Below are 17355 nucleotides of genomic sequence, written 5' to 3'. Positions count from 1 at the left end.
ACTGCCTTTACGATTGCGGGAGGGTATTAGGATATTAGGCCCATTAGGGCCGGCTACCGTCTAGGGTTTAGAGTATCGCCATCTATTATATATATCGTCTATGTATTCTCATCAAATCACAACAATCAATAATACAGTTATCATTTATGAATTCATCCCTCCTCTATAATCTTATCACTGATACCATGACGAATTTCATAAGTAGAGAATTGTTCATAAGTGAATTGTATTATTGATAAAGGAGGTTGTTCCAACGATAACAATACAACCTACAAAGCTCCATGAATACAGGCACTAAACCCGAGTCGACCAGTGCGATGAAGTCTCGAAAATTACCTACTCGTCTTTGTTACAATCGAACTGCGAATTAGGCAGACGAAGAGTACCAAACAGCTGGTCCATCCAAATAGTAAAAGTTCCGAAATTATAATAGGCAGAAGTATGATGAATGGTATGATATCGAGCATTCATGAGAGGCCAATAATCTAAGAAGGAGCTTCTATCATGAATAATAAGAGCCCATATACTCTGTAGTAGTAGCAGTACAAGTTGTGTTGTAAAATGTGTTGGTACTATTAGTATTGCAATGACGTGGGGTAGCCCCATTATTAGTGTTTCCAACGGGTGCGTTGCAAAACCTGCATCGAAGATGTATTACCTTAGTGGTGAGGTATAATGAAGACAATATATCTCAGGTTCGAATCCCTTCAGCCCCGATATTGTACTACTCTTATGGCTTTGCTTGACACCAAGAAAAACAACTTCTTTCCTATTTTCACCCCATTTGTTTTTTAAAGGTCAAAGTTTTGGAACTTTGACCGTCAATAAGTTGGAGAATAAAAACTACTTATTTATAAAACTAAAACATTTACAATTAATATCAAACACATCTTTTACGAAAAACATTTCAAGAAAAAAAAAATAACATATAGACATCGAAAAATACGGTCAAAGTGGCGTCTTGGAGACTGCAAATCTGCAATAAAGCAAATGGGGTGAAAATAGGAAAATAAAGGGACTACTAATTTTATCGATGATTATTAATTTTAACATTCAAGGTCTCATATACTAGGATTTTATTTTAGCTATACCACATTGCGACTGTACCAGCTTCTTTATAACACGTGAAAAAATACTATCTTATCAACCAAAAGTGTAAATTAATACTTTTGGTTGAAACAGTTACATAATGAGATGATATTGCAGATTCTTTACATTTTCCTTCACGTTTTCTTTCTGGTCTATATGTATGGTTAACACAAGTTTGAAATAACAATATGGTCCACAAGGAACGTAGAGGCTAACCTGCAAAAGGAGTAAGAGTATCTTCTTTGCGATAGAGATGATGGACACGATGAACGTACTTGTAAATAATCCGGATATCATGATGGATTCTGTGTGCCCAATATGTTGCGAACTCCAGAAATGCAAGGTACATTATGAGGTGACACACATAGGCTAAAAAACCAACGTCGCTTATTCGTGGATAACATTTGGTCCAACCTTTGATAACCATATACTCCATTCCTGAAGGTAGAAACAGGCCTAACGCCATCGACTTTGAAGATAATCTCATTTGTGACTTTATTATGCTCATCGAACCTGTTCATCAGCATATATAACTCCGTCAAGTGGCGTTGCCGCGTTGTTCAGGATGAGTAATAATATCAATGGCAGAAGTAGGAACGAACAGAGTTTATACCAAAAATCGAATGCAATACACAAACTCACAAAGTAATTTACCTTGATACAAATCAAAATTTTTATTTCATGATTTTCGTGACTCGGGAGTTCGACAATCCTTACTAATCTTTCCTTGTTCTACCATTGAGGAATTGGCTTAGTCAAAAGTAACCCGAATAGCACTAGTAGCAATGTTGTAACATAACAATTAGACCCCTCAAATAGGTAGGGCGGGTCGGGTCAAATACGGGTGACGGGCGGGTTAAGGTCAAGTCGTCAAGATACGGGTCAAAAAATAGTTTATGACCTCTTTTATTTACGAATTTTTTAATCAAAAAAATTATTATTTTTTTAAAAAAGTACATGTTTATACTTAATATTAATAGTTTAATCATATACAATATTTACATTAATTATATTGATATAATTATAAAAAAAGGTTTTTAGTAATTATTTTATTATTAAATGTTAGAAAAGTTATATGAAACTGATTTTTAATTGTACTTGTAATTTACAAATATTAATATTTTAATAAAATTCTTGTTTTACCTTTGATTCAACGGGTCGTCCCACTCGGGCCGGGTTTCAATCCTAAAATAACGGGTTATTTCGGTTTGGGTCAAACGGGTCGCCAGGTTAAAAAATTTCGGTCTTAACCTTGGAAAAATGGGTCAAGCTGGGTCGGGTTTTCGAGTCGGGTCGGAATTTGCCTATTCTAATAACAATACATAATGGAAAATGAAATAACAATAATGAGTTTTTTTTATAACTACTACTTTTGTACTACACTATTTTAAGAACTACTACCAAAATAATTTTCGTTTAAAAACTACCACCAAATCTCATCCAAACTTCAATAAAATACAATCTCAACCATTTATTTTTGAATTTCCATCTTAAGTTGTATATTTTATCCCCTTGAAACTACCAAAACTACCATTCGCCAATCATTTTAGGGCAAAATCACTTTAACCTAGTTTCATCTAATTTACCTATCTATGATAAAAAAAAAAAAGTAGCTTAAACTTCATCAAAGTAACTTGTTAAAGGGATAAAATTTACTACTTAACATGGAAATTCAAAAATAAATAGCTGAGATTATGTTTTATTGAGTTTGGATGACATTTGGTAGTGTTTTTAAAAAAAATCAAACTGATATTAATTTTTAAACGAAACTTATTTTAGTAATAGTTCTTAGAACAGTGTAGTATAAAGGTAGTAGTTATAAAAAATCACAAACAATAATAACCCAGGAACCTATTTAATAACTGTTCCGGGCGTAATTCCAGAGCAGATATTTGTTACCACTCGTGGCTCGTAGAATGATGTCTTTGCTTGAATCCTCCTTGCGGTCTCCTGAAACGATGAACAAACTGAGGGCTCGGCTTTGGCCGAGCGTACTCACTCCGACGCTCAAGTCAGTTAACTTAGAGAGGTAAGTTGTTGTTACTTGGCTAAGAGTATATTGTAGAGAGATAAGGAAGATATTACCAGATGAATAGTGGTTATTAGGTTAAATTGTGGATACCCTTGACCTTGCTCAATATGTTGACTTGGTCAGCGGTGCAGAATATGCCCCATCAATTTGCCCCCAGCGTAGTCTATGCCGTGGTATGGGCTCCGATGTATGTCGAGCGTATATTCTGCGCAAGTGATTTCTGAAAATTTTTCTGCATCGACTTCTTCTACTGTATCGGCTTCTTCTATCTCGGCCTGGTTCTTGTTAGGCCGTACCATATCCCCCCTCCACATGGATGTGTAAAGGGCATCCGATGTGGAAAAGAAAGTGACGCTGGCCGAGACCAGGGTTGAGAGTGCCGGTTGTTTTTGATTGCCCCCGGCCTGCTGCTTCCCCAGCTTGGTTGATCATGTGGCGTGGAGAGCGGATACCTAGAAATCGGTGAGAGAAAGACGAATAGGCGAAGAGATGTGAATGGGCGTGTTGAAGACGCTTGGTCACTGTTGCATTGATTGACGTTCAACTGTTGCAACGATTGACATTCCGTGGTTGCATGTCTGACACGTGTCTGTTCGCTGATTGGCTGACGCTTCATGGGCTGTGCCCTGATTGGTCCTTCTTCATGGGCTTTCTCCTATAAATAGGGCAGTTATTCCGTGATTTTGGCCACCAATTTTATTTTCTCAAATTTTCTCCAAAACCTTCATCTTTCTAAACTTTCAAGGGCTTCCTTTTCTTCTAATCTTCAGAGTCTTTGATCCGGCGAGTGTTTTTCTTCAAGGTAAACAAGCAAATTTTCTTTTATTTTGTTAGTAATTGTTGCGAACATGTCTTCTGCTGACGCTGGACCTAGTAAACCTGCGTCGGGGGGCCCTAGGTCTCCTTCTTTTGAAGTTGATCCTCAGATTCTGGAGGAATGGGAGGATGATGATGATGTCGGTGATTTCGGTGATGATTTCGGTGATGATGCGGAAAAGTCTCGTCCTAATGAGGGGAGGCAGTACGTTATGGATCACGGCGACGCCTGTAAGGTCCGTCTTGACCGTGATTGGACCCATAAGCTCGCCAGTTGTTCCGGCGAAAAACTTTTCGAGGGCCATTTTTTCTTTGGTAGGGGATACAAAATTGTTATCCCTGAGGAGGGTCAGGCCGTCTGTTGCCCTCCACCGGGCTACACCGGCGTATACATGCGGCATTTGGAGTACGGGCTCCGGTTTCCGCTGAATGGGTACGTTATGGCCATCATTAGAGCCATGAACGTTGCCGTTGCCCAACTGCACCCGTTGGCTATGAGGACCATAGTCGGCTTTGTCTGGCTTTGTCTCTTCAAGGGAGAGGCCCCAACGGTGAATTTATTCCGCCGGCTTCATCATCTCCGGCCATCAATCTCTGGTCGCGTCGGATGGTACAGTGTGCAAATGGAGCAGGGTTATGTCTCTGTTGACAAACTTTCTTCTTGCAAGGACTGGCAAGATCGGTGGGTGTATGTTAAGGTGCCGGATGACTATCCGCTGCCCCGCTCCTTCCAGCACCAAGTTAATTTGCGGTGTGAGACTAAGGCGGAGCATGACAGATGGGTCACCCGGAAGAAGCTTAAAATGGATGCCAGCAAGGTCCCTCTTAAGGAGGATGAGAAGCTGGCGATGAGGCTTTTTGAGGTGGACAAGAGTGGGGTGCCGAAAAGATGGATCCCCCCAACGCAGATCATTCTTCAGGATGAGCCGCTTTGTCATGTCGGCCTCATACCGGCCCTAGCACAGGGTGAGTGGGGTCGGTGTGAGGCCCATCACCGTTCTCAATGTTCCTGTTTCTCGAACTTCGATTTATTTCTTCTTCTTAACTCTTGCTTTGTTTCTTTCGCAGACCACTTTGGACCGGACCTGTCTGAGGATATCCTCCGGAGAATGGGGCTGCACAAAGATAAAACTGTTGCTAACTTGCATCCCAAGGCTTTACCCCATGACCGCAGGACGTCGCCGAATGATCTCATGGAACAACAGCTGAAGGGCTTGAACATGGAGGAGGCTCAGGCGAAAGTTGTTAGCAGCATGGCGCGCCGGACGCGGAAAACAAAGTCTTTGGGGGCGACAGCGTCGACACCGGTTCCACCTCCCATCCTCCCCCCTAAGAAGGAGACGGTGGAGATCGTTGATATTACTGATGGGAGGGACTCTGATGCGGAAGAATCTCCCCTTGTCCGTAAGAGGAAGGAGACAGCTTCTACCGCTGGCAAGGGAATGTGTCCTCCGGCCAAGAAGGCCAAGCATGGTATGGATCTATCTTGTGGCTCAAATTTAGCCGATTCATTAGGTGCTCCTGATGACAGGCTCTCTGGTATGTCAATGCGTGTTGACACTGATGCTTTCATTCAATTTTTGTAGATCAGCCGCTGTCGGTCGTCGCTCTTATTGGGCAGCAAGTGGGGGAGAACCCCGTGCAGGCTGGTGATCTTGACGTCGCCGTTGACTCTTCATCCCAGAAGGCTTCCCTCTCCCAGCTGCAGGCTGGTGATCAAAATGTCACCACTGTCTCTTCATCCCAGAAGGCTTCCGTCTCCCAGCTTATAGTGGAAGGCACGAAGCTGATCAAGGAGCTGGCGAGGTGGAACGAGCTGACCGGTGCTCGTATCATAGAGCGGGAGAAAGCCGTGGCTCAATCTTTTTTGAGCGTAATGCCATCAAGCGGGTGGGCCGTGTCGGCGGCCGGATTTCCTCAATGAGCAGAAGCTTAGGGGAGATGCCGAGAAGGCGCTCTTGGCTGAGAGAAAACTCAGGGAGGACGCTGAAAAGAAGGTCCTTGCTGAGAGAGCCAAGGCCGAGGCTGCGGCGGCCGAAACTGCGAAGCTGCTGGAGAAGTGTAACCTTGTTCAGAGGCACGCCGACCTCTATCTCCAGCAGAGGAATGAATCCAGGGACCTTTTTAAGGCCCAGGGGGAGGTGATTCGGAGCAAAGAGGCCATCATCAGGCAAAAGGAGGAGGACATTGAGATGCTCCAAACCGTCATGCTCCCTAACATGTGCGCCGAATTCCGGGATCTGGCCGAAGAAGCTGCCAGGGAAGTGATTGGGGAGCTCTTCCCTCTTGATGGTTCCTTTCCGTGGGGCAAATTTGACGAGCTGCTTGACGACAAGCTCGAAGCTAAGGAGAAGGCCGTGGCGGAGAAGGCCAAGGAGGCGGTGAGGGTGAGGATAGAGAAGGAGGCGGCCGCGGAGAAAGCAGCTCTTGCTGAGAAGGCTAAGGCGGCCAAGGAGGAAGCCGAGAAAATGAGGGCAGCTGAGGCTGCTGAAGCTGAGGCTGCTAAGAAAGCTGTTGGGTTGCCCACCGAAGAAGATGCTGCTACCGCTGCTGATGGTAAGCAGCAACAGGCATAGGGAGACGGGCGGTCGTCACCAGGCTCACCCGGCGTCTCGGATAGTTTCAGCTGTTCGGGAGCCAATTATTAAGCCCTTCCTCCCTGCCATCTTTTGGCGCTTCAAATGACATATTTGTAACTTTTTGCTTTTCTTTCCTTGTATTTTGTACAACTTTGGTAGGTTGTGTTTTGGCTTATCCCTACGGGGACGGCCGTCGTCTGCATTCTCCTCACTTGTAACCTGTTATTATTTTTAATAAGAGTTCATTTCTTTTGCCTTCGGCTTGGCCGAGGCCTTTGCTTTATTTCATACTCTTGCGATAATAGTTGAGCGTCTCAACTGTTTTTAGCGTTTTCACTTTGCCTCTGGCTTGGCCGAGGTCTTTTCTCGTCTTCGTCTGAGTTGTCTTCTTACGTTATTAATTGAGCGTCTCTTTTTGTTTCCGCCTCTGGCTTGGCCGAGGCAGTTTAGAGTGCGTATCTCAACTGTGTTCAACGTTTCTAAGGCAAATTTATTGCTTTTGCGGGAATAAACTTCGCTGGCCGTGACTGTCGCGGTGTCTGCTTCCTGAGGGTGATTGCCGCTCTTGTCGGTATGACAGTGTGAGCCGGCGTCTGCCTCTTCATAACGACTGCCGCTCTTGTCGGTATGACAGTGTGAGCCGGCGTCGGTTTCTTGATAGAGACTGCCGCTCTTGTCGGTATGATAGTGTGAGCCGGCGTCTGTTTCTTGATAGCGTGTTACGTGGCGTCTACCACTTGGAGTGACTGCCGAAGCGTCTACTACTTGGGGTGACTGCGACGACGCTATATTTCTTGATGGAGACCGCCGCTCTTGTCGGGATGACAGTGTGAGCCGGCGTCAGTTTCTTGATAGCGTGTTACGTGACGTCTACCACTTGGAGTGACTGCGACGGCGTCACACCTCTGGGGGTGACTGCCGTTACGTCTACTACTTGGGGTGACTGCGACGGCGCTATATTTCTTGATGGAGACCGCCGCTCTTGTCGGGATGACAGTGTGAGCCGGCGTCGGTTTCTTGATAGCGTGTTACGTGGCGTCTACCACTTAGAGTGACTGCGACGGCGTCACACCTCTTGGGGTGACTGCCGTTACGTCTACTTCTTGGGGTGACTGCGACGGCGCTATATTTCTTGATGGAGACCGCCGCTCTTGTCGGGATGACAGTGTGAGCCGGCGTCGGTTTCTTGATAGCGTGTTACGTGGCGTCTACCACTTGGAGTGACTGCGACGGCGTCACACCTCTGGGGGTGACTGCCGTTACGTCTACTTTTTGGGGTGACTGCGACGGCGCTATATTTCTTGATGGAGACCGCCGCTCTTGTCGGGATGACAGTGTGAGCCAGCGTCGGTTTCTTGATAGCGTGTTACGTGGCGTCTACCACTTGGAGTGACTGCGACGGCGTCACACCTCTGGGGGTGACTGCCGTTACGTCTACTACTTGGGGTGACTGCGACGGCGCTATATTTCTTGATGGAGACCGCCGCTCTTGTCGGGATGACAGTGTGAGCCGGCGTCTGCTTCTTCATAACGACTGCCGCTCTTGTCGGTATGACAGTGTGAGCCGGCGTCGGTTTCTTGATAGAGACTGTCGCTCTTGTCGGTATGACAGTGTGAGCCGGCATCTTCTTCCTGCTAGTGACTAGCCTGAAAATGAACATTTTGATGAAAGACTTGGTCGATTTTACATTAGATATAAACATGCGTCGGGGTGCCCACAGCTGTTTTGGACACCTCCGCCGCTATACAAGGTCTACCAGTTTCCTAATGCCTCATTAGAGGCGCTCCTTCCCTGTCAGCCGTCGGTCGCATCCATGAGGTCGCCCACTTTGAGGGATTGCATGTTGCATCCTCTGACAGATATCTGGATGTTGACCACCTCGTCCTTCTCGTCCTTGGAGACGAGCTTATGCGCTTCCCCCCGGTCCGAGACATACATTAGTGTCAGGGCCCGGATGGACATCACTGCGTCGGCCTCGCTCAGAGTAACCCGGCCTATGAGAACGTTGTAGGCGGACGAGCCGTCAATGACCACGAACTCAGCTAGGACATTCTTAGCCGCATTCCCCTCGCCGAGCATCACCGGCAGTCTGATTGAACCCAGGGGTACCAGGCCAGCCCCGGAGAAGGCATGCGGTGGGTTGGTGCGGGGGCTTAAGTCCTTGATTTTCGTGCCGAGGTCAGTGGAAGCACTCCCGAACATGATGTTCGTGTAGGCGCCTGTGTCAATCAGACACCTCTTCACCAGGTGGTTGGATATGTCCAAGTTGACTACAAGTGGGTCGCTGTGAGGGGCGATGACTCCCTCGTAGTCCTTCCTTCCAATAGTCATATCGGGAATGTTGGAAGCGGGGATCGCTGTGTTGGGCACAAAGTTGATGGCCTGATACAGCACGTTCAGGTGCCGTTTGTGCCCATGAGCTGACCCACCGTTCTCGCTGCCCCCGATGACTACATGGATCACTCCTATCCGTTGAAAAACGGATTTCTTATCTGAACCGCTGGCGTCAGTTTTTTGGCCTTTGGCAACATACTTGCCGAGGCTACCCTTCCGATCGCTCTTCAATGGCATTCTTCGATGCTTCGCTTGTCGATGAGGTGAACGGTGTGGCCGTGGTACTCACAAGATCGGCCCGTGTCACCGTCCCCCTTCGGCTTGGGGGGCCTTTCCCATGTCTGGCCCTCCTTTTTGCTCAGGGCAAAGACCTCGGCGGCCGATACGACCAAAGGGGTTTTATCATGGTAATGCCTTTGGTAGAACGTTCCCGAACTCCCCCCGGCGCCCGTCGAGTCCTGTTTCCTGGCAGATCTGTCAGACCGTGACCTATTATTGTCACGGCGTCTCTCATCGGACCGTGACCCGTTATTGTCACGGCGTCTTTCATCCGGGTTGTCATCCCGGCGCTCTTCTTTTTTCGAGGGCTCGGCCTCGGCCGGGGCCTACCCGTCTTGTGATAGTCTTCCACCTTGATGGCCTGGTCGGCCATCTTCCTAGCGGCATCTAGGCCCAAACCCCCGTACTTGATGAGCTCGTCTTTTAAGTCTCCCCTTGGGAGGCCTTTCATCGATCTGCCGCGATTCGGGGTTGATCTCCCGAATCTGCTGAACCTTGCCGTCGAACCTCTTCACATAGCTTCGTAGAGACTCGCCCTCCTCCTGTTTGATAGTTAGGAGGTCCGACGTCTCCACGGCCCTCCTCTTGTTGCAAGAGTACTGGGCTACGAAGGCGTCCTTTAGGTCGGCGAAACAGTATACCGAACCATCGGGAAGCCCCTTGTACCAATTTTGAGTCATCCCATGCAGAGTTGTTGGGAAGACTCGGTACCAGACCTCATCGGGCTGCTCCCATACCGACATGTAAGACTCGAAAGCCTCGGCGTGGTCGGTTGGATCACTATCTCCTTTGTATGTGAACGCCGGCAACTTCAGCTTAGTTGGCACGGCGGTGTCAAGGACATAAGCACTGAGGGGCTGTCTGACCACGTGTCGAATGACACGCGGCGATCGGCTCCTCGCGTTCCTAGTCCGGCTCCTCTCCTCGTAGCGGGAAGGACTCCTTCTCCGACTCGGGCTTCTTATTCGACTCTGCTGAGTCGGACTTCTCTGGCTTCTCTGAGGCAGGTCTCGTCGGTGTTGCGGCGACGCTGTCCTCCCGTGAGTACGGGGAGGGCTCAGGTCCACCACTAGCACTCTGGGCTCCTCCGGCGTCTTGGCAGGGTCGGCTTCTCCTAGTGCTCCGTTCAAATTTCTCGGAGTCACGTTCCGGGCCCTGGTCTCCTGGACGGTTTCCGCCGCTCTTGTCGGCGTGACAGTGTGAGCGGGCGTACTCCCAATTAGGTCCAGGAGCATCTTCAGTTTTGCTGTGTCGACCACATGTCCCATGATGGTGACCTGGTTGGCGGGCAGCGGCGTGTCTGGTATTATTGGCATCCCGAATTCCGGTTGGATTACTCCGCCGGTGGAGGGCTGCACAACTCCAGAATGGTGGAAGGTATCATCTTGGTAGAGTGCGGTTTCGTCGGTCACGACTACCTCTTGTTGTTTCGACATCTTCTTAGCTTTTGGGGTGGGTTTTTGTGTTTATTTTTTTTTGTTTTTTTTGGGAATGAATGTGACTAGCTTCTAGTGTCTTTTCCCACAGACGGCGCCAATTGTTCCGGGTGTAATTACAGAGCAGATATTTGTTACCACTCGTGGCTCGTAGAATGATGTCTTTGCTTGAATCCTCCTTGCGGTCTCCTGAAACGATGAACAAACTGAGGGCTCGGCTTTGGCCGAGCGTACTCACTCCGACGCTCAAGTCAGTTAACTTAGAGAGGTAAGTTGTTGTTACTTGGCTAAGAGTATATTGTAGAGAGATAAGGAAGATATTACCCGATGAATAGTGGTTATTAGGTTAAATTGTGGATACCCTTGACCTTGCTCAATATGTTGACTTGGTCAGCGGTGCAGAATATGCCCCATCAATAACAATACATAGTGTTTAGATGAACCCTATTTAATTACACAGTTTTATAGTGTGGAACGGTCTTTTTAAGGTTACTATTGCCACGATAATAATTTTGACTATTTCCACCGGAGGCAGATCGAAACTAATAATTATGGAATGTTCTACAATTCACCGAATAGAAAAAAGAACCAATATGAGACAATATACCGTGCTAAAACTAGAACTCGAAGCTAGGGAGGCTAAAAACATAAATAAAAAAGAAATTCTAAAACGAGTATTAATAAGTTGAAAGATTTCTAATCAGGTTTAAGAACACGCATTTGATATATTACATTAGATCCCTTCTAGGAATTAAGTTTGCATGTATTTTTTTTTTTTTTGAGTTTTTAAAATTTATAAGTTATATTTTAATTTTTTGACGTCAAAACTAAACTTAAAATTAACTGAACTTATATATGTATCGTTGTTTTTTAGTAGTATTGTATTTTTATTAGCTTAATATTTAAGTTAACGAGTTCAAAAACTTTATCGTTAAACTCATAATCTTTAAAACAAAATTCGAAACTTTATTATAAAACTAAGAAGTTACACAACCGATGAACCGAAGTATACGTAGTATTTATTATTTCATTTTTCATAAAGGAATAATGATCATGATACTAACGGGTAGAAACATTAACAGTGAATTAAATAGAGTTCATCTAAACACTATGCCTTAATATAGGCCTATATGATTGAGTTGATGATATGAGCTCGAATTTGGATGAACTTGATTTAATTCAGATCGAGTTGCACACCTTCAACTTCGAAATTACGACTCGCTCAAAATGAAAAATGTAAATCTCCCACTTGGTTTGAGATCGATTCAGCCTTTTTATTAGTGAATTTTCTTTGCTATTATCGTAAAGTCTATTCATGAAAGTAGCATACGAAGATTGGCATATCGACTCACAGTTGTTTTGACCAATTTCAAGTCGAGTTTTAACAAAAATTATTCTATAAGACCGTATTAGAGAAACAGACCTTTAGAAGAATAGCGTTTCCAAGAGTTGAGGCAGAGAAGGGTGCCGAGGAAATATATGTTAGATTATGAGAAGGGAGATAATTGAATGACGTGATTATTATTGATAAACCGATTACATTATATAGTAGAGTAACTTAAGGAATAATCCAAGAATATTCCTAATAATATTCTACCTATAATATAATATTCTCTAATACTTACTAATATATTTTCCTAATAATAATATCTCTAATATAATATCTCTAATACACCCCCTCAGTCAAAACGGTAGTTGACGGACGTTTTGGCTGGACCAAAAGGTTGATGCCGTTGTAGATGAGCCAAGTTAACCTTCGTCGACGCTCTAACCGGATGTGGTGCCTCGTCGTGTCGGAGATCTTGCCATAAGAGGAGAATGCCACACATATTCCCGCATCCAAACCCAAACCCTAGTCCTAACCCTGCAACGACCCTAGCCCGACATCACCCTAAGCCTAGATTATTATATTAGGAATAAATAAATTGCTCTGATACCATGTTAGATTATGAGAAGGGAGATAATTGAATGACGTGATTATTATTGATAAACCGATTACATTATATAGTAGAGTAACTTAAGGAATAATCCAAGAATATTCCTAATAATATTCTACCTATAATATAATATTCTCTAATACTTACTAATATATTTTCCTAATAATAATATCTCTAATATAATATCTCTAATAATATATGAGTATTGAAAAAGCGCAATTGCGAAGCCATGTTTCGAGAAAGTGTGGAAGGAAATCGCGAAGTTGATGTGGTACCAAGAGCGAGTTGTAAAACCTCGTCTCTTCCAACATAAGCTTCATGTATTCCTCATTTCCCATTGCTTTATAATTTTTTCTCTTGAAAATTAACCAACCTTGTATGCAAGTGAAAAGGAAGAATGACTCCATTAATATAGCAGAAAATCTTTACTATTCTTTAGTGCATTCTTAAAATATGCAGCAAAACTATTCCATCTTCTTCATTAATTATGATTGTTAAAACAGCAAAACATTAAGGAGTTTTTCGGCCCTACTATACGAAATATTACCAAATTCACTGCAGAGGCGGATTAATTTTGCCAATGGCTAACAAAAAGTACGGCGATGTAAATGAAATAGAGAAACTATAATCCCTCTTATACTAAAAGAATAAGAAATCTGTTGGAGTAGAAAGTTAGTTGAGTTAGTTACAGGTTAGTTAGACCATAGTCTAACAACCATGGTTAGTTAAATCATAGGAGTAAGTCGGTGTATCACTTAGTATAAATAGATGCATCTCATTGATCATATGTACTGAATCAATCACAATATCAATATAATTCTCACATTCAATCTCTCATACAATTCTCTCTCTCAATTCTCTCGTTTCCTCTCTCTAATTACATATCATATTCAATCTCATCAACATCATGAAGATGATCAAACATTTTCATGGTATCAGAGCAGGATCAGCTTCTTGATTCTGTCTCGTGATTAGTTCCGCTCATCATTTCTTTAGCTTAATTTGTTTAGTTTGATCATCTTTTCTTTCATCGTTTCTTTCTACAAATATTTTTTTCTTACCAATATAATCAATCAGTATCACTATGCCAGAAACATAATCCGCCATTGGAGTTGATGATCCTCACTATATCCATAACACAGATCTTTCAGGTGTGAAACTTGTTGCAAAACCTTTTGAAGGGTCTGGTTATGGAAGTTGGAAGAGGTCAATGTTGATTGCGCTTTCAGGGAAAAATAAGTTGGGCTTCATTGATGGCACCATTCCAAAACCGTCTGCTACTTCCGCTACTTCCAAGAATTGGCAGCGATGTAATGACATCGTCTTTTCTTGGATTCTTCACTCTGTTTCAAGCGAAATTGCAGATTCAATCCTGTATAGTACATCTCCTCAGGCTGCTTGGGAAGAGTTGGAAGAAAGATACGATCAATCCAATGGAGCTCAGCTATATGGAATCCAGAAGAAGCTCAATGATTTTGGTCAGGGAAATGATAGTATTGTCACGTATTTCACCAAATTGAAGGCTATTTGGGACGAAGTTGAAGGCATGGGTATGAATCCCAGATGCATTTGTGACTGTAACTGTGGAGCCAAAGAAAAACAGGCCAAGTTTCAAGAACATCAGAAGATCATTCAGTTTATAATGGGTATGAACGACTCCTACAAGGTCATCAGAGGAACTCTCTTGATGCAAAATCCTCTGCCCAAGCTTGTTGTCATTTACAACAGTCTTATTCAAGAAGAAAGACAAAGGGAGATCCATAGTCAGTCCATCTTTCAGTCTGATTCCGCTGCTATGTTCACCAAGAACATGAATTACACCAACAATTCTTGGGGCAATCCTAATAGCAACAAAGGTTATCAAGGAAATGATCGAAATTTTTCTCAGAATATTAGGAATTTTGGTCCTAACCAGTCTGTTGGGCAGTCAAGCAACAACTTCCATTCACAGGGTCAGACCGTCAGAATACTAATTTCCCTTCTCAAGGAAAAAATCCTAATTTTCAATCTCAAGGTCAAAACACCAACTTCAAACCAACAGTCAATTTCTGCAAATACTGCAAAAAGGGAGGTCACACAGTCCAAAATTGTCGCCACCTGCAGAATAGAAACAAGCGTTTTGCTGGGAATGTTTTTACTGAAGACAACAATGGGCAAGTTTCAGGCTCTTCTTCTTCTGACCAGCAGGGTGGTTCTTTGAATATTGTTGATGCATCTGCTGTCTCCAGTGCTAATTTTGCAGGTAACAACTCTTTCACTAATTCACTTCCAAATTCTAATGCATTTTTGAATTCATGGATTTTAGATTCTGGTGCTAGTAATCATTTCTACTCTAATAAAGCACTATTCACTGATATGCATCATATATCTAAACCCTATTCTGTGACCTTACCAAATGGCCAGCTTGTTATTATTGACACTGTTGGAACAGTTCATTTTTCCCCTGATTTCTTCTTGACAAATGTGCTGTATGTACCTTGCTTTCAGTTTAATTTGCTCTCTGTTAGTAAACTAAACAAACAACTAAACTCAGTAGTTAGTTTTACACCTAGTACTTGCTATTTGCAGAGTTGTTCCAAGAAGCCATTGGTCCTTGTTAAAGTTAGTTGAGTCAGTTACAGGTTAGTTAGACCATAGTCTAACAACCATGGTTAGTTAAATTATAGGAGTAAGTCGGTGTATCACTTCGTATAAATAGATGCATCTCATTGATCATATGTACTGAATCAATCACAATATCAATATAATTCTCACATTCAATCTCTCATACAATTCTCTCTCTCAATTCTCTCATTTCCTCTCTCTAATTACATATCATATTCAATCTCATCAACATCATGAAGATGATCAAACATCTTCAAAATCTCCGAATTTTCCCGCCTAAATGAATTTGGCTATAATTGGGCTTTCTTTATATTAAATCTGTAGTTATGTTTTATTATATCATATTTGTAATTGAGCTTTCATTCTATTATATCTACAACTGGATTATAATGAACTTTCCCTTTTCCCCCGATTAATACAAAACATTAATAATAGAGTAATAAATTTTACAATTAAATATCAAATTGAGTTAAATATCAGGTTTTATAATTATTACTTCGTATTTCCTTTAATATTCCTATCTAAAAACCGCGCATTCGGGCGGGATCTATACTAGTACAGTAATAATTACCTAGAATTTGGTAAACGTTGTACAGTAAAAGGGGTAAATTGGTCATTATATATTTATATGAAAAACAACTTACCAAATATAAAAATAGACTAGGTTGTATCAAGCGATTAGCGCGGCCTGTTTTTAAATTTTATTATTATAACAATAACAATAACAACAACATCAAATGATTTGAGGTTTCCTGATATGAATCATCCTTTAGAACCGTTCATGGGTAAACGCACACTTCAAAAATGCGAAATATAGAAAAGAAAAAGTGAAAAGCAAACGGGGAGTGAAACATAATACAAAAGTCAGGTAAACTTATAGGTTTTAAAATCGAAGTCCGGATTTATTTTATAAAAACCTAGAGTTTAAATAAAGAATAACGATTAAAACGATTTTGAAAACCGAAGTAAAACTTAAGGGTCCGGAATACCTTAAAAGTGAACCAAGTATTAATATATAAGAGAGTTAATTTTTCTTATAAATAAAATAAACTAATTTTTCTCAAATTTAATTTTTTTAGGTTTATTTAACTTCAATGTTTTAAAATAAAATACATTCAATTTTAATTAAAACTAATAAGTGATAATTAATTATGCATGATCAACATTTACGATTAAATATGTGATTGATCAAATGTCCTATTAATTAAAATAAAATTTATTTGAATAATGCAACAATTAAAATTAAGTTCTCAAATTATATCATTTTACAATACGGTATGTTCCAATTCAATTAATATTTGTTTAAAATGATGTGAATATAATTTTATGTAATTTTTAATTTTGTATGTATAACGTGCGATATTTATGTATTAAACATATAGGGTCCAAACTCAACTTATTCAAATGTTTTGGTTTTGTCTTGGAAGTGCTGACGTGCTGTGTCTAAAGCTGACAAACAATGACATGACACGAAAACACAACACGAACCGGACACGAAATTAACGGGTTTGGGTTGAGACTTAATGACCCATTTATGTAAGTGGGTCGACACGAACACGACACGATATTTAATTGGGTTGGGTTTGGGTTGACCTCTTTAAATACGAACCTGACACGAATGACTTGTTTACTAAAGTAATCCAATTTTTTTGGTCCTCCATCACATAAATATACTTAAACTTTTCAAATATGGACATGACACGAAAACACGACACGAACCCGACACGAAATTAACGGGTTAGGGTTGAGACTTGATGACCCACTTATGTAAGTGGGTCGACACGAACACGACACGATATTTAATTGGGTCGGGTTTGGGTTGGAGGGTTTGTGACCCGTTTATATGTGACACGAACACGAACCCAACACGACCCGATTAGTTTGCCAGGTCTAGTTGTGTCAAACATATCTGTAAGAATTTTGCTTCTTTTGTTTTTTTAAACAACTATATATAATGATGTCAAACATATCTATAATGAAACAATCAACACTAACTTTCTCAAATATTATTTTTTGAGATTTAACTTCAAAGTATTTAAAAGACAACATATAAAATATTTAACTAAAAGTAATATTTAGTTAGCCATAGTCAATGTTTTATGCTTCACAATTCACATATACATATTTAACTAAAGATATTAAAGAAAAATCTAATGTGTTTTGAATTTTTTCATATCGATTATAATATTATATTACTTAATTATCATTACTTTTGTTTTGATTATTTAAATGCACTCGCGATCAATGT

At 42.0% G+C, this 17355-nt stretch overlaps 1 long non-coding RNA gene across 1 annotated transcript; it reads right to left on the bottom strand.

Moving 5' to 3' along the window:
- Positions 1-229: 229 nt before the first annotated feature.
- Positions 230-12048, bottom strand: LOC141655889 (uncharacterized). The gene is made up of 3 exons (XR_012548223.1): positions 11990-12048; positions 1306-1602; positions 230-638 (listed from the first exon to the last, which is right to left on the bottom strand). It is a non-coding gene; the product is annotated as an uncharacterized LOC141655889 (long non-coding RNA).
- Between the last annotated feature and the right edge of the window lie 5307 nt (positions 12049-17355).

The sequence above is a fragment of the Silene latifolia genome, chromosome 5 (assembly GCF_048544455.1).
Source record: "Silene latifolia isolate original U9 population chromosome 5, ASM4854445v1, whole genome shotgun sequence".
Lineage (NCBI taxonomy): Eukaryota > Viridiplantae > Streptophyta > Magnoliopsida > Caryophyllales > Caryophyllaceae > Silene > Silene latifolia.
This window is presented reverse-complemented; position numbering and strand designations above follow the sequence as displayed.